Below are 21,191 nucleotides of genomic sequence, written 5' to 3'. Positions count from 1 at the left end.
GAAAATGATCCAGAATGCAGCAGCACGTCTGGTCTATAATGAACCAAAGTTACACCCCTCCTCGTCTCTCTCCACTGGCTGCCGGTTCATGTACATATTAAATTCAAGGCTCTGATGCTGCATATAAAACAGTCACTGGGTCTGCTCCAGCATACCTAAAAACATTAATGCAGAGCTACGTTCCCACCAGAAGCCTGCGGTCGGCTAAGGAACGTCGCCTTGTCGTAACAAAACAAAGAGGCACCAAAACACTTTCAGAACACTTTCAGTTTCATCATACCATGGTGGTGGAATGACCTTCCCAACTCAATCCGGGAAGCTAACTCACTCTCTATCTTCAAAACACGGCTAAAAACACATCTTTTCCAAAAGCACTTAACCGGTCACTTAAAAAAAATAAAAAACAAAAAAAATATTTACATTTCTTGTTGCACTTAAATCTGTTTTGTATACTATTCTGATGATAGTGAAACTTTGTAGTATGGCACTTTTCGTACCACTGTCTCCCTAAGATGATTCGCTGATGTTTTCCTCTTTTGATAAAAGCGTCTGCCAAATGAATAAATGTAAATAATCAGTCTTGCTTTGATTCCCCTATCCTTGTTTCCTTACCTTGCATTCTTTTATTTCCTTAGAGGGAGGAGCTAAGAAACAAGGAAAGGAAACAAGGATGCACAATTTCAGAATTGTGAAGTACCACAGGTATATCACATCAATATGTGTGCGAGATTCACTATCAGACTGGCAGTGCCATAGTCCCACCACATGTGTTTAGATGAGTGATATGGTGAGATAATTGGAGACCAGAAATAGAGACAGCAGTAAGTACTACAGTTTATTTATATTCACATGGAAAAAACATACAATTGAAAGCCTCACAAAATATATGCATGAACTTCTTTCAGATTTAATTTGAAAAGGATGATCATTTATGAAGACAAAATGTAACACATCAGTTAATGATAAAACCCACTGAGATTTACTCAGTGGAAAAATATACAAAACAGCAATCAATCATGGCGTACTGTCAGGCACACTTCATTATAATGTAAAATAAGGTTCAGCTACAATAGCACAATGTTACAACATTAAACAAATAAGGGAAAAAAGGGACTGTCTGTATTTAAATGACATTTTGTAGATTTTTTTTCCGCTCAAGTTCGAAGAACCGAAACTGATCCGATGATCATTTGACTGTGCTGTAAATCACGGATTGATCTTCCACTATTTGATCAGCAGATCTGTAGAAAATAACCAGAGATTGTAAATGACATTTTATAGATAATCAAAGACAAATACAAAACCAAGAGGCAGGAGCAGAGTACAGAACAAATAAGAGTTCAGTTAAAAACTGTTCTATATAATTACATATTTTATTTACATGTCAGAATTGTTAACTACTATTTGTTTCTCACCCAACAGCAGCATCAGGCTGGCGAATTCTAACATCGTTATATTGGGATTCAATCTCTTCTGGTCTTTTCATCTCTTTGTGTTTGAGATGTTGGACTGTTGCATAATGGATCTCCTCCATATCTCTGTATTCATAATCTTTTTCAGCTGTCTGATCGCTCCACTTATGTGAAACATTGGCATACTGAGCATCTTCACAATCAGTTGATTTAGAAACATGAATATCAGAGGTATGAACCATGCTCGTTTCATTGGCATAAGGATCATCCTAGAATGAGAGGAGATGACTTATCACACGTAATGAGTTTCAAACAACATTTAAATAGCCAATATATAAGGCAATCTTCTATTGTCTATTGTAAAAGGTGCATTTCACAACCATTTATTTAAAGGGCACCTATTATGCAATTTTGAAAATTACCTTTCATGTATTGTGTAACATAGATTTAAGTGAACAAAAACATCCTTCAAAGTTTTATATATGAAAGTTCACCGTAAAAAAAGTTATTGTCTCTCAAAAGTAGGAGTCGACTCTGAGTCAATGTAATGAATCGATTTTCCAAAGAGTCATTTTCCTTTTCGTTGTGACATCAAGACAAAAAATTATCAAATTGGCCACGCCCACTCATTGCACGCGCAGACACCAGGGAAAACTTGAAAACATCATGTCGACAACAAGACGCTGTGTTCTGAAGTGCGTATCAAAAGCGACCTTTTTTTCACTGCCCAGGGACGAGCATGTGAAGAATCAGTGGCTAGAGTTTATATTTACAACTATACCACATAAGTATAGCCCGAACCTTGTGCTGTGTTCGCCTCATTTTAATGACGATTGCTTTACGAACATGAATGCTTTCAAGTGTGGATTCGCGAGCCGTTTGATACTGAAGGAAGGTTCAGTACCAAGTTTATTTGGATCAGCTTCCTCCTCCGAATCACAACCTGTAAGTATTATTAATAATTGTTGCTTTTATGTGTTTTTTAGCATGTTAATAAGTATTTGTGTGTGTTGTGTAAGTTACGCTCAGCGCAGCTTCTCGAATGTCAGTGTTTTTGAAATATGTGAAATGTTTGTGGATGTTATTGGAGTTGTCATAAAGAATAGAGCAATAACTTGTAGTAATGCAGTGCTTTACCAATATGTTTATGCGTTGGGCTAACGCAAACAATAACTGATTGGGTGTTTACCACCGAACTTTGGGCTATGATCGCTAACATAAATCAACTCCAATTCCTTCTCTGATTTTCATTTTTTACTACAAAGCGGTGATGGGCATTCCGTTTCCGACAATCTCTGCACAGAGTATACCAATCACAACTGACTGGGTCATCTGACCAATCACCGCAGATTAGCGTCACGCAAAGGAGGGGTTTGGAAAAGAGTCGTTGAACGAATCATTTGGGAGTCGGTGAGCAAATCAGGTAAACATAAATGCATATTATAAGACAACAAAAGTGTTTTTTGTCATTGCATGCATGTAAAACTGTTGTTGGGGACTCCCAAAACAATATTAGGAACATTTTAAATGCCATAATAGGTGCCCTTTAAAGAGTTCTTCTTTCATCTCATTTTTTCCCTCCAATTAATTATCTTCACATACTGCTCTAAATAATTAAAACGCAACTAAAACTCAAAGAATTTACAAATACAAGAATATATAAATTATAGGAAGAAAGGAAAAAGAACAATCTCACATTTTGTGCACCATTTGGAATATAACTAATTCAACTTCCTTTAACTTTCAATGAGGTAAAACTAATTAAATATCTAAAGTGTATAAACGCCAACAGGACATTTCACTGTGAAACACATCTTTAACAAAACTTTACATCTGCAGTCATTGTATTGTATTAATTCACCTGCTTTTGTTTGATGTCATCAGGTCTGTGTTTTTTCTTCTTGCTATAAAGATTCATAAAAAGTGCTTTTGTATTTGTATTCGTTCCGTTGTAATGTTTGGTGAATGTGTGGTTTATCTTATAGACTGAATGAACTCACCATATGAACAAAATGAGAATGAAAATTAAAACTCCACATCCAACTGTGACTCCAACAACTGCATATATAATAACTGTGTTTCCTCCTAATAAAATTAAGTGTCAAAATTGTTATTGTATCATGCATAATGATTTTTATTTACCTTATTTAATAATAAAAAAAAGAAAAAGGAAATTATCACAAATCTAGATTTATGCATTTATGCATTTGGCAGATGCTTTTATCCAAAGCAACTTACAGTGCACTTATTACAGGGACAATCCCCCCGGAGCAACCTGGAGTTAAGTGTCTTACTCAAGGACACATTGGTGGTGGCTGTGGGGATTGAACCAGCAACCTTCTGATTACCAGTTATGTGCTTTAGCCCACTACACCACCACCACTCCATTGTGGTAGCAGAGTAATGAATATAATCATGCAGATAGGGGTCAGGAGCTTGGGTTAATATTCACATCGACCATCAGAATGGGTAAAAAATGTGATCTCAGTGATTTGGAGTGTGGCATGATTGCTGGAGCGTGGCATGATTGTTGGTGTCAGACGGGCTGGTTTGAGTATTTCTAGGATTTTCACACACAACAGTCTCTAGAATTTACTCAGAATGGTGCAAAAAACACAAAACATCCAGTGAGGGTCAGTTCTGTGTTTGGAAATGGCTTTTTAATGAGGTCAGAGGAGTATGGCCAGACTGGTCCAAGCTGACAGGAAGGTGACAGTAACCCAAATAGCCACACGTGTTACAACAGTGCTATGCAATAAGCATTTCTGAATATACAACATTGAGGTGGATGGGCTACAGCAGCAGAAGACCCCTATGGGTACCACTACTGTCAGCTTAGAACAGGAAACTGAGGCTGCACTGGGCACGGCTCACCAAAACTGGACAGTGGACGATTAGAAAAACATCTCCTGGTCTGACAAATCTGGATTTCTGCCTGAGGTACCCATATGGATGGCCCACTACAGCCTCAGCTTTCTGTTCTTGGCTGACAGAAAAGGAACCTGGCGTCGTCTTTTGTTGTTGCAGCACATTCGCCTCAAGATTCGACATGTTTTGCATTCTGAGATGCTGCTCACTACAATTGTACAGAGCGGTTATCTGAGTTATAGTAGCTTTTCTGTCATCTCAAACCAGTCTGACCATTCTCTGTTGACCTCTCTCATCAACAAGACGTTTCCATACACAGAACTGTCGCTCACTGGATGTTTTTTGTTTTGGCACCATTCTGAATAAATTCTAGAGACTGTTGTGTGTGAAAATCCCAGAAATACTCAAACCAGCCCATCTGACACCAACAATCATGCCACACTCCAAATCACTGAGAGCACATTTTTCCCCATTCTGATGGTTGATGTGAACATTAACCAAAGCTCCTGATCCTTATCTGCATGATTTTATACATTACACTGCTTATACACGATTAGCTGATTAGATTATCACATGAATAAGTAGATGCAGCGGTGTACCTAATAAAGTGGTTGGTGAGTGTATTATGATTGTATACATTTTTTTATTTACACTGTAATTTCTGATTTCTTCAGAAACACAACTTCACAGTTTAATTCTGCTTGTTCAATAATAAATTATACATTGATACATACAAACCTTTAATGCCGAGTCGAACAGCAGCTGATCTCTGAGATCCAAGTTGATTCTGAGCCACACAGTAGAAGAATCTGCTCTGTAGTGTACTGTAACTCTGTCCCGATCCAACAGATGAACTTTCATTCTCCTTAAACCAGGTGTAGTTCACAACAGGTGGGTTTGAATCACAGCTGCAGGTCAGATTCACTGAATCACCCTCCACTATTTCACCAGATCCACTGATGGACACCGAGACATTCCTGGGTGAGTCTAAAACAGACAAAAGAAAATCGATAATATTGTTTTACGGTAGATAATCCAGCCATCTTTTACAACAGTTACTGCAACATCATTAACTCACACAAAACATTTAAAGTGACAGCATCAGAGTATTTCTCTCCAACTTCATTTCTGGACTTGCACTTGTATTCTCCACTGTGATCAGAGCTGATCCTTGTGATGCTGTAGATTTCTCCAGATCCTACAGTTGTATTCTCCTTAAACCAGGTGTAGTTCACAACAGGTGGGTTTGAATCACTGATGCAGGTCAGATTCACTAAATCACCCTCCACTATTTCACCAGATCCATTGAAGGACACCGAGACATTCCTGGGTGAGTCTAAAACATACAACGGAAAATGTATAACCATGTTTTGAGATAATCCAGTAATCTGTTACAACAGTTCTATCAGGAAGACTCGCAGACTTGAGTGAAATTTAAGATGACATTTATTTGATGAATATAAAACAGTAATGTCTCTCATTGGTGTAAGCCTCGTCTGGCGGTCCGAAGAAAGTTGTACTCGGAACCGTCATATCCTGCCGGAGATAGGAGGCAGGGGCGAGGAGTCTACCCCCATGCAGGACGGGACTCAACAGGTGGTGGTGGGGTGGTGGAGGTTGCCGCGTTAGCACAATGAAACAGCAATGTGATAGATTGTGAGCAGATTTATAAAGCAATGGCTTACATGAGATTGGCTAGCTAATGGTGCGATGATGTACAGCTGCTAGTCTTCCTGCTAGAACTACAGTACGCCACGCTTACATTTACTTCAACACCATTAACTCACACAAAACATTTAAAGTGACAGCATCAGAGTATTTCTCTCCAACTTCATTTCTGGACTTGCACTTGTATTCTCCACTGTGATCAGAGCTGATCCTCGTGATGCTGTAGATTTCTCCAGATCCTACAGTTGTATTCTCCTTAAACCAGGTGTAGTTCACAACAGGTGGGTTTGATTCACAGCTGCAGGTCAGATTCACTAAATCACCCTCCACTATTTTACCAGATCCACTGATGGACACCGAGACATTCCTGGGTGAGTCTAAAACAGACAAAAGTGAAATGAAAAGAGTGAATCTCATAGATAATCAGAAAATAATCTCAAATTCACAGATTATGTATAGTGGATGTGCTACAGTTGATTTCCCCCTTAAATTGAGGAACATTACTTTCTTCCCTGCATTGGCATATTTCCCATTGAAACAAGAAGTTGATCTTGTACCATGGACAAAAGGTAAGATGATATGTTACATTTAGGTCTTTAGGAGAATAAACAGAGAACAATCCAATGAATTCAAGTCTCACTGAAACAGTTTTCTTGCATTTATTTTCTATAATAAAATGATATTTGGTAGTTTATCAGCGTGTTGTGTGCATGTAAGCACACTGCTTACTGTTGTAGCATTAGACAAGTCGCTCATGATATGAACACTCCAGTCATAGCAGTAACCTTAAAAAAACTGTTTAATTCTACATTTCCTCATGGCCCGCCATGTTAGGATCACATGAGCAGTTGAAAACTACTCGCTCAATCTCAGTAACCATCCTGTTTTTGGACAATTTCAGTCATGCATTAAATTAATTATTTCTCTCTTTCTCTTTTACTCTCTCACTACTATTACAGCTTTTAAATGGAATTAAAAATATCATAATTACGAGTTTCGAGCACATTAATTCAGAAACAAGGTAGTATTTACAAGTGGAAAACTTGGAATTCTAGATCCGTGGTTCCCAAACTTTTTACAGTGGCGTACCCCTTCAAACATTCAACATCCTTTCGCCTACCCCCCTCTCTTATGCATAAATAAAGTTCACACAAGGTCATTTGAAAATATGTTTAACACAATTATCTTTGTAAAACAACTCCCTTATATTAAACATGTTATATTTTTACATGTTTTGTACATGTTATATTAATCATTCACATACTGAATAAATGGCTTACCGAGGTGCTTTTTTATGTCACATTTGGCACTGTTAGCAAGGTTGAGCTCATTTGCTTAATGTAAAACATGTTTCTACTGTGCAAACAAATGTGAGTGAAAAAGACTGTAAATATGGAAATGATTTTGGTGCAGCTGAATGTCTGACACCTGTCATCAAGCTTATGAACTTATACCATCAGTATCAAAACTCCCTATGCATCTAACCTTAAATACATAATCCGTTTTAAACTGCGAAAAAACTAAACTAAAATCATGCATGCTGTAAGCTACGTCACCTAGCACTGGGCTGGGCTGGTGAAAAAAGATACTTGTGTGACACACGACGCATGAGTAGATGCATTTTTTTAACGCAAAAGATTATTTCATTTAATATTTTTCTGACCTTATGACACAAACATTTTGGTTTTTCTACACTAGAGGGCACACAAAATAATTTTTGCCAGTGAGAAATAAATGAACTGGGTTTGAATGTTATTTTAGATTGTGATGAAATCGAAAGAACGGTAAATCTCAGAATGTATTCTCGTACCCCCATTGTCACCTCACGTACCCCCAGGGGTACGCGTACCCGTTCTAGATGATACCAGAGTTGCCAAGTTGTGATGTTGGTCAGGGTGTGTTGACATGGAAAGCAATGATTTTGAAAATTAAATTGTTTTAAATCTGTGCTTTATTTCAATAATAATAGTTTGTCTGTTATGACAGCCAACTAATGACTGAAATTAAACATTTGTCAGATTCCATGCACTAACAACTTACAACTTACAAGATGTAATAAAATTCTCAGGTGTCCCCAGAATGTGTGTGAAGTTTCAGCTCATAATACCCCACGGATCATTTATTATACCATGTTATAAATGTCTCATTTTGGGTATAATCAAAAACACACTGATTTTGTGTGTGTCTCTTTAAATGCAAATGAGCTGCTGCTCCCGCCCCCAAAGTCCGGAGGACTTTGCCTTTACAGCTCGTGCTTCAGTTACTACAGCAACAACAAATCAGAACCAATATGACTGGCAGCGTAAATACCGGAGTTCAGACAGGACTAGGAAGAGAAATCGGCCCGGGACCTTACATACTGGCCCAAAAGTTGAGCGGGGGGTGGGGTGTGTTTGCTGTCCTTTCGTGGCCCATTCGTCCCGTTTCACGGCCGACCCACCAGCCCGCTCGGTTCTCCCGATGGCCAGTCCGCCCCTGATTGGCCTCAAAGGGCGTCGGCCAACCGGGAAAATGCCAGGTATGCCAGATTACCAGTCCAGCTTGTCCACTGCGTCTTCAGTGGCTCTGATGCCGGGAGTTCATGAAGACTCTTATGTTCACTTTTACAACAACAACAGAACACTTATGAGACATTATTCTTCTCACTGGATCTGCTCCAGGACTGTGTGTACATCACTCAGGGGAGGAGCTATGATAATAGGATGGAGTCCGTCACCAGTAATGGGCGTGGCCTGATCTAACGTGATGTCACTTGTTACATTTTACTGAGAGACTTTTTCAGTTTGTTGCTCTTAAGGGAGAAAGAAAGGAGAGCTTGAGTTTTGAGAGTGACGATGGGTGCTTTTCTTTCCTAAATTGTGCATCCTTGTTTCCTTCCTCCTCTGTCCTTGAGCCCGTGACCGAAACCGATCAAAGTGAAAGACATTTTCTAAATGCACCTTGGTAATGGAAGCTTACCAAGGACGCTTGAGCGAGGAAGCACAGGATCATCCAATGCGGAAGACATTTTGGCCGAAGCACTTGATGCATGTAGTAGCCCTTCACATCTGACACAAATGTTATCATTCATGCTTCACTTTTGCTGTTTAAATTAACTATAATTGTCACATACTTTAACCGTGCATCTTGAATTATTAGGTTTTATTAGAAATATCAATGAATCAAGTTTTAATAACATAACGGAAAGCCGTCTCAGGTAATGCAGCTGTGCAAACATAAGGACAAATAGGGTGAAGGAGTCTTCCTCTTGTGCATTTTGGGGGTTTCGTTTGATTTCAAGACAAAAGAGGGAGACAAACTCTTCCCTTTGCTAATTTGGGTTTTTGTTTTCAAGACAAATGAGAAGAGAGACTCCTTCCTGTTTTTCACATTGTTTGTGGTTCATTTATTTTCAAGAGAAAGCAGAAGAAAGTCTCCAATTTCTCGTGTGGGTTGTTGTTTTTCTCTTTTTGAGAATCTAGTGGGCAAGTGCTTGAAAAGAGCATTATTCTGAGAGTCGGTTTCTGATCGATGCTCTTGACTTTCCTCAAGCTTGTCTTAAAGAGTCTTCCATTTGAGAGACTCCTGAATTTCAACCTGTCCAACACTCACAAGTCTGAATGTGATTGAGCCTTTAGACCTGCATTGTGTACTGGTAAACCATGCAGCATCCCAGTTCCCTATTGCACCCAAAATTGGACCACAATGAATTGTCACTTTGCTATAAAAGTTAATGAATACTTACACATGACATTGAGATAAACAGGAGGTGATGTGAGATTGTATCCGTGTACAGCACAGCTATATCTGCCTGCATCCTCTCTTCTGACGGACTGCAGGAGGAGTTTATTGTTCATCTCAGTTAATGAATGTGTGTTTTTCCACCAGATGAATGTTGCTTTGTTATTCAGATTACAGGTGCTTTTACATGTCAGATTGACTGTATCTGCCTCTGTCACGTTCTCAGGAGACTCCACACGCAGATCTAATAACAACACAACACTGACTCAGCATGTGTTATTGCACTTTTACTGACCGTTACACTGAAATGGAGTACAAACTTACCTGTGACATCAAGAGTCACTCCAGGGTTACCAGTATATTTATTCAGATTAGTTATGAATCTGAAATAGTACATGTGTATATCCTTCTGTGTCACATTATTCAGTCTGAGGGTGCAGTTGTGCTGTTTATCTCCCAGATACTGAATCCTCTGACTGTATTCAGGGTCTATAAACAGATTTGGAGGATTTGAACCTGAATCATCAGTCCAGAACACTTTCATGACCTGATTTCCAGAAGGGTATGTATAAGTGCACCGCATTATCACTGATGATCCCTTTATTGCACAGATGTAGGAAGGATTGTAACTCACATCCCAATCATCACTATAAACCCCTGAAACACAATTTATAATGAATATGCTGAGGCAATGCTAAAATTGAGACACATCTTCCATTACTCACATACAAATAATTAATACAAAGTGTTTTTGAGGTGTTGTAACATCAGTAACTCACCCTCAATCATGAGCAGAAAGATCAGCAGAGGAAGAGAAGCCATTCTGACTGACATCACCACTGCAACACCTAAAACACAACCACAATGCAAATTTATCGTCGCTTAATAAAACAAATGCAGATTTATTTCTCTAAACCTTGACACATGCCATTTATAAGGTAAAAGCTACTCAGATTAGTTAACAATGGTTCTGAGATGAGAACAATCATCTCACTGAGCTCTTCAGCATCCCTTACAAAAATAGAGTGTTCAGGGCATATTTGCTGCAAACTTTGCACAAATTCGACACTGATCATTTTCACATGCAAATGAGCTTTGCCCAAGGTTTGCCGGAGGTTCACAAGTACCAGCGAAGAGCTGCAAACTTCTGGCAAACGTTCTCTGCGAATCAAAAGCTCATTTGCACGTGAAAATAAAACTTAAAGCAGAGAGATGAGAACTCCTCTTACCGTGTTTATTGTACTGTAAGTCTCGAGCCCATCACAGATGAAATGATGAATGCTGAAAATAGAGCGGTTTATAGCCACAGCATGCATTCTCATACACACTAAACCATTTCTTCCTCTTTGGTGAGCTTCCTCCCTCTCTGTATTAAGAGGAATGTGCTAGTATAATGAAACATTAAAAGAAAATGTTCAGCAATTTTAAGTGTTTTAATCAAAATGTTTGTTTGACATTATTCATACTGCTTGGTTTGATCTCATTGCAGAATCTAGTACATCAATTCCAGACATATAATGATGTTTTGTGTAAACTGGCATGATATAATATATATTTCTCAAAGTGACTGTTTTGTTCCCTGTCAAAAAGCTACATTTTGATGCTGCACTGATTTAGTGCTTTGGCAACAACTTTAGGTGTGACCAGCTGTGAATATGTGTGCCACACGTCAATGAAATTGACCAGAATTTATAGCCTCTGCTGGTGACATCATTGGATGCACCTGTAGCAGGGCTATAAATAGATGCGTCACAGGTGCATCATCAGATGCATCCCTTCTACGGAAGGACGCAATAGAGCCTGTCCCTCCAGCCGAGGTGAAAGAGTTTTACAGCCCCTTCTTCATCGTACCCAAAAAGGTGAAAGGTTGCGGCCAATCTTCGACCTGCGAGTTCTGAACCAGGCTCTGCACAGACTCCCGTTCAAGATGCTCATGCAGAAATGCATTCTAGCGAGTGTCCGGCATCAGGATTGGTTTGCGGCAGTAGACCTGAAGGACACGTACTTTCATGTCTCGATTCTTCCTCGACACAGACCCTTTCTCCGGTTTGCCTTCGAGGGTCGGGCATATCAGTACAAAGTCCTCCCCTTCGGCCTGTCCTGGTCCCCTCGCACCTTCACGAAAATCGCAGAGGCAGCCCTTGCCCCGCTAAGGGAAGTGGGCATCCGCATCCTCAACTATCTCGACGACTGGCTAATCTTCACAGGACTTGTTGTGTGCACATAGGGACCTGGTGCTCAGGCACCTCAGCCGCTTGGGGCTTCGGGTCAACTGGGAAAAGAGCAAGCTCGTCCCGGTTCAGAGCATCACTTTTCTCGTTATGGAGTTAGACTCGGTCTCAAAGACGGTATGCCTCACTGACGAGCGCACACAGTCAGTGCTGAACTGTCTGCATATGATCAGACAGAACACGTTGGTCCCACTGAGATCCTTTCAGAGGCTCCTGGGGCATATGAGACCACTTTAGCACTGGCTACAGACCCGAGTGGAGAGACAAGCATGGCGCCAAGGCACACTCTGCGCCCTTGGACTGGCCCGCGACTGCACTTGCACATCAACTGCCTCGAGATGCTGGCAGTACTACTTGCCCTGAGGAGGCTATTGCCGTTGATCCGGGGCAAGCACGCATTGGTCCGGATGGACAACACAGCGACGATGGCGTACATCAACTGCCAAGGTGGCCTACGCTCTCGTTGTATGTCACAACTTGCCCGCCATCTCCTCCTTTGGAGTCAGCACCGGCTCAAGTCGCTGCAAGCTACTCATTTCCCGGGCCACCTCAACAGCACAGCAGACGTGTTGTCATGGCAGGTTATGCCCAGGGGAGAGTGGAGACTTCACCCTCAGGCTGTCCAGCTGATATGGAGTCGATTCGGCCAAGCAAAGGTAGACCTGTTCGCTTCCCCAGAATCCTCCTACTATCCACTGCGGTACTCTCTGATTGAGGCTCCCCTCGGCACAGATGCCCTGGCACACAGCTGGCCCCTGGAGCTGCGCAAGCTGTGTCTTGGCATCGAGCCATTGGTTTATTGCTCCTGCTACTTTCCATCCTATTTTTTTAATATGATGTGGTGGTAATAGCAATGCTTTTTACTACTTTTGGCTAGTGGGTGTTGACCATCAGTGATACGGCATTATTGTAAACGGCTCCACTAGCGTCAGCTACTGAGGCAGCATCTAAATTACCTTATTGAAAGGGAATGTCTCGGTTACTCTGTTAAACTTGGTTCCCTGAAAAGTGGGGACAAGATGCGGTATAGCGTTGCTTTGTTTTTGAACTAAGTGAGTGTTGCTATGTCAGTTTGAGTGCAGGTGCTTTTAGGAGTCAGACTGACTATACTGCCTACACCCAAACTGTAATTTATATATCTTGTTTGACAGTCTTTATCTAGAGGTCAATGTTTAGTTGGTTAGTATGGTCAAGTGCGCCCCTGCTGGTAGATGCTGTAACTACACCATCTGAACCCCCTGAGGAGTCTGCTAGTGCCTCCGTCATGTCCCATAAAGTGGGGCAGACATAAGATCACAGCAATGATAAAACACATACACCCCTCTATTTATGTTTATGTTTCGATAAGATCATCATCAGTGTGCTAGAACATCCTCTTGTCAAATAATGGTTCACGTGAAATGATTTAACTTTCAGATCCGTTAGTTGCTGTATACCTTATCTAACCAGATGAAATTCAGGAGACGAGATAGATCTTAGAACTGAATATGCGGCCCAAGAACACAATTATTTATTGAAACATTAAAGCAACACACAAAATAGACAGTACTGAATGTGCAATCCAAAAACAATCAGTGGGTCATAATCCAAGACAAGAGCAGATAATTCAAGCAAACAAATCCAAAACATAAAGCAAAGAGTCAAAGCAAACTAGTAAAGAGAGCATGGAATCAGGAAACAAGAAACGATTGAAAGGTATGAATGGATACACTCAAAAATACAATTCAGATATATAAAAGAAGAGGTGTTTGGAAGAATATGTATTTTCGAGGCTGAACAACTGATTTTGAATGAGAGCAGGTGAATCAGATCAATGTCCATGACATTAGGCAGCAGTTGGTGACCTTTGGTGGTGTTTGAGGGTGTTGAACAAGCTCATGTGACACGTAAATAAATGATCAGGCATGCAATCAAGATATTTCTGTAGTTGACATAATGACCTATCATGATTTAAAAGCAGAAATATATATATATAAATGTAATAGCAGTGAGCTCATAAATCTGAAAATCACTTCAGGAGTTTTGCTCCTCTGACTTAATTTGAACATTTTCATTTTGTATCATAAACTTTTTAAAAGAAAAAAGTATTACACTTTTGTAACTCATTTATATAATCCCTGTCAATCATCCGTGGCTCCACCCAGAGAAGTGATGAAAGGATTTGATTGTTTGTGCTCCGCCTCTTACTGAACCATCTTCCTGTTGGGCTAAACAAACAATATAACAGAGAAGGACTGATTATTATTTGGTAAAATTGTTAGGATAAAATTAAATCAATGTGTTTACAAGACTACTTGCCAATTGAAATAAATAAATTATATGAAACATTGATTTCAGTTGAAATTATTTATAAGATTGTTTGTTGAGATTGCACAGTGATACGAAAGATGACTCCCTTCCCTAACTCCACTTCTAAGGGATTACAATCATTATCGCCCTACTGTGAGGTCATTCCAAACATAATTTCTAATAAAAATTGAGTTCAAAATGACTTAATTTTGAGCCCACTCTTCAGCACTTTCTTTTAGTTCTAAGATCTCACAGTTGATGGTAAAGTCTTCGAAGGTAATAGGGCTTAGGGATGATCACTTCTAAATGGAACGCATCCAGAGTCTTCAGATCTGAGTCTTTTGTTCATTTGTCATGTGTCAGCTACAAGGCTCAGCAAAGACAGAAGACTTATAAAGTTATAAATTGCAAGACAAAAAGAAGCAAAACGTTGAGAGTAGAAATGCTTTGTTCAATTATAAGGGCAAAAATAAAACCTAACTAAGTGCTTTTATTTAAGGAAGGTTGGGTCTATGAACTCAATTCTGTTTTCAATAGGGTTAGGGTTGTCTGTGTGGCTGTCACATTTGAAATGTAAAAACTGCAAACTATAAATGATGTGCATGAGCGCCTCGAAAAAATTTATTAATCACTCTGAGACTATCCGTTCTTCCCGAGTCATATAAAAGACACAAATCGTTCATGAATGACCCATACATTTACAGAAGTGTCAAATTCAGATGAGCTCGACTGAGGCAGAAGAGCTCAAATGAGGAACAAGAGCTGCGTGTGTGTCTGTGAAACAGTCAGTGTGAAAGACAGAGATAAGATAGCGAGATAGTTCTTGAAACATACTGTTAGTGTGTTGTACACATCAGAAGATCTGGTCTTGAGGTCAATAGCTGTATACGTGTCATCACTGCTATCAGCAGTCTATAGGGAAACCGAGAAAGAAGAAATGTCATACCAAAACAGGTGATTTTAAAATTTATGTTAGAAATATAATAACCTCACAGTTATGCCTTGTTTAGAAGAACATTTGGGAGTTTAATTAATTCACTTGACTTCTACAAAAAAAGAATAAATAAGAATAATGTGAATGTACAGATGGAATAAAGAAGGATAAACAATGCTATGCAATACAAACGACCCTTGCAAAATGGTGAGCATAGTTTGTGCTATAACCTTGCAAAATAATACTAATGCTTTTGCAATGTTCAAGCCCCTGCAGAAGGGTGAGTATTGTTTGTGCAATACCCTTGTAGAAGGATAAACAATGCTTTATGAAGCGTATAACCCTTGATGAAGCATACACAATGGTTTGTGAAATGTATGAAGCTTTGCAGAAGAGTGAGCATTGTTTGTGCAATACCCTTGCAGAAGGATAATCAATGCTATGCAATGTCCTTGCAAAAGGATGAAAAAGCTTTTAATAAGCATAAAAACCCTTGCGGAAGGGTGAGCATTGTTTGTGCAATAACCCCTGCAAAGATAAACAATGCTTTGATATTTTAATAAGACCTTGGTAAAAGGTGAGCATAGATTTTACAACACTTCCAAAATGTTGTGAATAATCTGTAGAATACAATAGGAAAAATGCAAAAATGCAGACCCAGTAGGTCAATCATAATATTACAAGTAGGTATGTGAAGTTTTGAAGCTTGTGTAAAAGAAAAAAAAACAGCATCTGACATGAAATCAAGAGACAAACATTCTTTAATTATTTCATGACTGAAAACTCAAAGGAACATGTTAAATGAAACACAGTTGAGAAACAATGGGGAACAGCTGGAAGTGATCAGAGCAGGGGATTATGGGAAGTGTAGTTCGGGGGAAAAGATGACAGAGGCAAAACACAGGGCAGATAACTCCTGATGCCCAAGGACAGCAGGAAGGGGAACCAAGGCAAAGATGGAGCCGGAGATCAAAGAGTCCGGAGCAGAACAAGCTGGTGGTCAAAGGACCCAGGAGACCAGATCAGATCAGGCAGACAACCATGGGACCAAGGAAACCAGGGCAGGTCATGCGGATGACCAGAGGACCAAGAAAACCAGGGCAGACCAGGCAGACAAACAGGGAACTAAGGAAATCAGGGCAGATCAGGCAGACGACCAGGGGACCAAGGAAACCAGGGCAGATCAGGCAGACAACCAGGGAACTAAGGAAACCAGAGTAGTTCTGGTGAATGGCCACGAGACCAGGGATACCAGAGCAGATCAGGTGGACGATCTGGAGACCCAGAAGACCAGAGTAGATCAAGCAGACAGTCAGAAGACCCAGAAGCTGAAACGGGGTCAGGAGGCCTGAGTGGGGACGACAGACTAGAGACTGGGGCCATGGAAGACGTGGTAGGAGCCGTGGTAGGCGGAGCCATGGGAGGCTCGAGAGGCAGAGCCATAGCAGGCTCGAGGCTAAGAGTCCAGGATGACTGGGAAATTACCTCAGTGGTCGTGAACATGAGCAGAGTCTCGGGAAAGACCTCTGTGGTCGTGGGCATTGTCTGAGACTCAGGTATGAGCTCTGTGGTAGTGGGCATAGGCAGAGACTGGGAGATGACGTCTGTGGTCGTAAACATGGGCATAGACTCAGGAACGACCTCTGTGGTCGTGAACACTGGCAGAGACTTGGAAACTACCTCTGTGGTTGTGAACACTGGCAGAGACTAGGAAACGACCTCTGTGTTTATGAACACTGGCAGAGACATGGAAACAGCCTCTATGGTCGTGAACACTGGCATAGATTTGGAAACGACCTCTGTGATCGTGAAAGCTGGCACAGACATGGAAACGACCTCTGTGGCCGTGAACACTGGCAGAAACTTAGAAACGACCTCTGTGTTGTGAACACTGGCAGAGCCTTGGAAATGATCTATATTTGTACAAAATAAAAAGATTTAAGATAGGCTGGTCATTTTTGACCGGTAACACCAAATTAGGTAAAAAAAATATATAGACAACACGAGGTTTAATCATGAACTTCAACACAGAATGCTGAAGAATCAGGAACAGTATTTGCACATCCTCACAAGACTCTTAATATCGCTGTACAATTAATAGTGTCTATAAAAATCACAGTATTTTGCAGTTCTGAGATCATCTCACCTCATTCTCCTTTATAGCAGAATTTCTTTTCATCTTTTCTCTCTTACTGTAATAAAAAATACATCTAGTACTGCAACAGATGAACACAAGATTTTCAACATAATTATGTCACATTTACTTTAAAAACTTTTTTTTAATTAATCCCCCCTTTTTGAGAAATGATAATAGCATTTTGATAAGTTTATGTTGGTTAATTGCAGTGTTGGGTAAGTTACTCTAAAAAGTAATTAATTAGTAGCTACTAATTACATATTCTACACTGTAATTAGATTACTGTACTTCAATACAAGTACTTAAATTCAACAATAATCTAATGTCATGATATATCTTAAAAATATTTTCTTCTCCGACTTTACCATGTTTTTTTGTTTGGCTATGATACTGAATGTTGATTAATGGTAATTTAAAAGTTCAATTTAAATGCTTTCTTTCAAATTATATCACATATTCTTAAAAACATAAAACATATTCAAAAATAAAATCACATATACTTACCACAGATTAAAAAAACTGACATATTGTAAAGAGAGTTTGCAGATCATTCCTACGCCCCTGATTATACGAAATGCTCAATAAAGTCAATGTATAATTCAAATTTTTTTATAGATCCATTATATTTACTGCTGCATTAATTTGAAATGGCATTGTATTATACACTTTTATCTACAGGTAAAGAATTGTATTAACTCACGTTTTAAACAGAATAGTGATGAAGATGATGATGATGATGATGAATATTCCACATCCCACTGTGATCCCCAACACTACATGCCAACTAGATCCATGATGAACTGAAAGAGGAAGAACATCAAGATGAACTCTCAAACTGAAGAGAGATGTGAAGTTATACAGGTGTGATCTGGTGTAAATACAATCTTTACCTGTCACTGATACAGCAGCTGATCTCTGAGACCCACACAGTAGAAGAATCCGCTCTGTAGTGTACTGTAACTCTGTCCCGATCCAACAGATGAATTTTCATTCTCCTTAAACCAGGTGTAGTTCACAACAGGTGGGTTTGAATCACAGCTGCAGGTCAGATTCACTGAATCACCCAAAACTATTTCACCAGATCCACTGATGGACACCGAGACATTCCTGGGTGAGTCTAAAACAGACAAAAGAAAATCGATAATATTGTTTTACGGTAGATAATCCAGCCATCTTTTACAACAGTTACTGCAACATCATTAACTCACACAAAACATTTAAAGTGACAGCATCAGAGTATTTCTCTCCAACTTCATTTCTGGACTTGCACTTGCACATTTTTTGAAAAAGACCATTCAAGACAAGCTCTGATGGTGGTTCTGATGAAGAGGCTCACAGTCATCAAGAGAACCACTTGGACTTAAAGGAGTTATATGTTGGTCTGTTCTCACCCATAAATTATACCACTGGAGTCTGATGGATTACTTTTATGCTGACTTTATATCCTTTTTGTAGATTCAAAATGTTGGTCACAGAAGAAAGAAAATCATACACATCTGGGATGGCATGATGGTGAATATATGATGAGAGAATTTTCATTTTTAGATGAAATGTCCCTTTAACATTCTTCCATTTGGGAAACGAATGAAGTTTATTGACTCCAACAAACTCTTACAGGGTGTCTATATAATATTCAGGTACAGGGTAAACCCACACGCTTAACGCATGTGGAGGCTTCACGCTATTCTCCGCGGCATCCACGCAGAACTCACCACATGCCCCACCGAGAGCGAGAACCACATTATAGCGACCACGAGGAGGTTACCCCATGTGACTCTACCCTCCCTAGCAACCGGACCAATTTGGTTGCTTAGGAGACCTGGCTGGAGTCACTCAGCAAGCCCTGGATTCAAACTCATGACTCCAGGTGTGATAGTCTGCGTCAATACTCACTCAGATACACAGACCCCCATGAATTGTATTTTTTAATAATAATTATATGTATTATCATGATGTTGTATTGAGCGTGTGGACACTATGTGAAGTAGTACTATCACTGCCAGTGTACCTGTCGCCAGGAATCCAATCTATATTACTGTGACGAAGACTCAGGCAGGTTGGCATCCATAACCAGTATTTAATAGAGAACTCAATAGTCGTACAGGCAATGGTCAAGCACAGGCAAACAGATATATAGGAGGCAGGCAAAATCAGAGTGAGAGCAGGCAAAAGATCGGGGCAGGCAGCAAACAATCGATAAACTTATGACAGGCAGTAGTAATACAGGGCAGGCGGCAAACAAACAAGGTAACAGGAACAAAGCTGGGTCGGTACACAATAGACAGAGTAACAGACTGGGAATACGCTTAGAAATGTAGCCCGAGCAAAACAAGACTTCACAATGAGTGAGTATTACAGAGTTCGTTATATAGCAAATGGGAAACAGGGAACAGCTGTGGTGCAATCAGACCTAGGTATGTGGGCTTATGGGAAATGTAGTCTATAGTCAGTATTCCAGTGAATCTGATCTCCGACGGCTGGAGGGGGAGGCACTCTCAATGTTCGTGACAATTACGTAATATCAAGGACCATAATGGAAATACATTTTTAACTTTATTGTGTTATCCTTGACAATTTGTGTTGTGATTCATTTAACTCTGAATAATCTGATTTAGTGTCACTAGTCACTAGTTATTTACTCCTCAAAAGCACTCATTGTATCAATGCCAAACCTTGTGAACATGACTATTTTTCCAGGCTGACTGATGAAAATTCCTGTGTGCATCTACTCACAGATGTTCATTAGATCCGGCTGAGTGGTTCAAGAAAGCGTTTTCCAGTTGCGTGTACTTCAGACTGTGGGTGGAGACTTGTTTCACACTTACACTTGAAATATTGCCATGCAAGTGTGAAAGTGACCGAGCCTTTAGACTTGTTTAGCACGCTAGGAAAACTGTGAGCATCCTCGTCCCCAATTGCAGCCAAAAATGGTTCACAATGAACTCTCACTTTGCTATGAAATGAATGACTACTTAAATGTGACACTCACCACTACAAAAGACTCCTTTTGGGGATCTAATGGTACATTATTTCTAGTGTATTAGTGAGAAGAAGAGCAATCAAAGCTATTACAAACTCCAATAATGATTTAAGATATTATAGTATATTTTCAATATTCTAGTATGTTTTTATATATCAAAATACTTATATGAGTTTCCAGGCTTTTGTGTGAGCCAGGAGAGAGCATATGAGGTTACTAAAAGTGTTGATACTGCAGAGAACACAAAGAATGGTATATAACCTTGAAAAACAGGTGTATTTCTTCAAAAACAAAAAGTGTTTCTGTTAATCAATAGTACACTGATGAGAGTCCTTGGTGTGTTGGCATGTATCTTTTCAAAGATACTTTTAATCAGTTATTATATGAATGGTGTCTTGTTTTAATAAGCTAAATGTATTATAATTGTGCAGCTGGTGTTCTTTCAAATAATAATGTGTATGAACAAACAAGGCTGCCCATTGAGGGAATGTGCTGAAAATGCAGGAAAAAGATAAAAAGTATTTGATGGAGACATGGCTGTTTACGCAGATGTTTCTAGGAGTTGATGTACTCTGTCCATGAACTGTAACACAAGGTCAAGATATGAGCGGCTACCAAAGATACATGTTTCTTTTTCTTTTTAATAGCTAGACGAGGGATCTCCCACCAATATTTAATTAACAAAGAACGAAGATCATATTGGTGGGAAAGAGACAAGACAGTGACCTCATGGGTCAGAGACAGTGGGTAACAAGATAACAAAAAGGTATATAACTGAGAACTTAGAAAAATGAGTCAGAACGGACAGCTGGCCGGTCTCATGTTTGTTGGTGTTCAATAAACTACAACTTTGGCATCTGGAACTCAAGACTCTGAGAGTTTTCTTACAACTTAGAGAGATTCATCGCGATATTCCACGACAATATACTTACACATGACATTGAGATAAACA

General features: G+C 39.7%; 1 pseudogene; it reads right to left on the bottom strand.

The window, feature by feature from the left end:
- Positions 1-1,024: 1,024 nt before the first annotated feature.
- The window catches only part of LOC127644068 (carcinoembryonic antigen-related cell adhesion molecule 5-like), a 20,989-nt pseudogene continuing 822 nt past the window's right edge, over positions 1,025-21,191 (bottom strand).

This window comes from Xyrauchen texanus, chromosome 5 (assembly GCF_025860055.1).
Source record: "Xyrauchen texanus isolate HMW12.3.18 chromosome 5, RBS_HiC_50CHRs, whole genome shotgun sequence".
In the NCBI taxonomy this organism is placed as follows: domain Eukaryota; kingdom Metazoa; phylum Chordata; class Actinopteri; order Cypriniformes; family Catostomidae; genus Xyrauchen; species Xyrauchen texanus.
The sequence above is the reverse complement of the archived record's forward strand: the minus strand, read 5'-3'. Positions and strand labels throughout refer to the sequence as shown.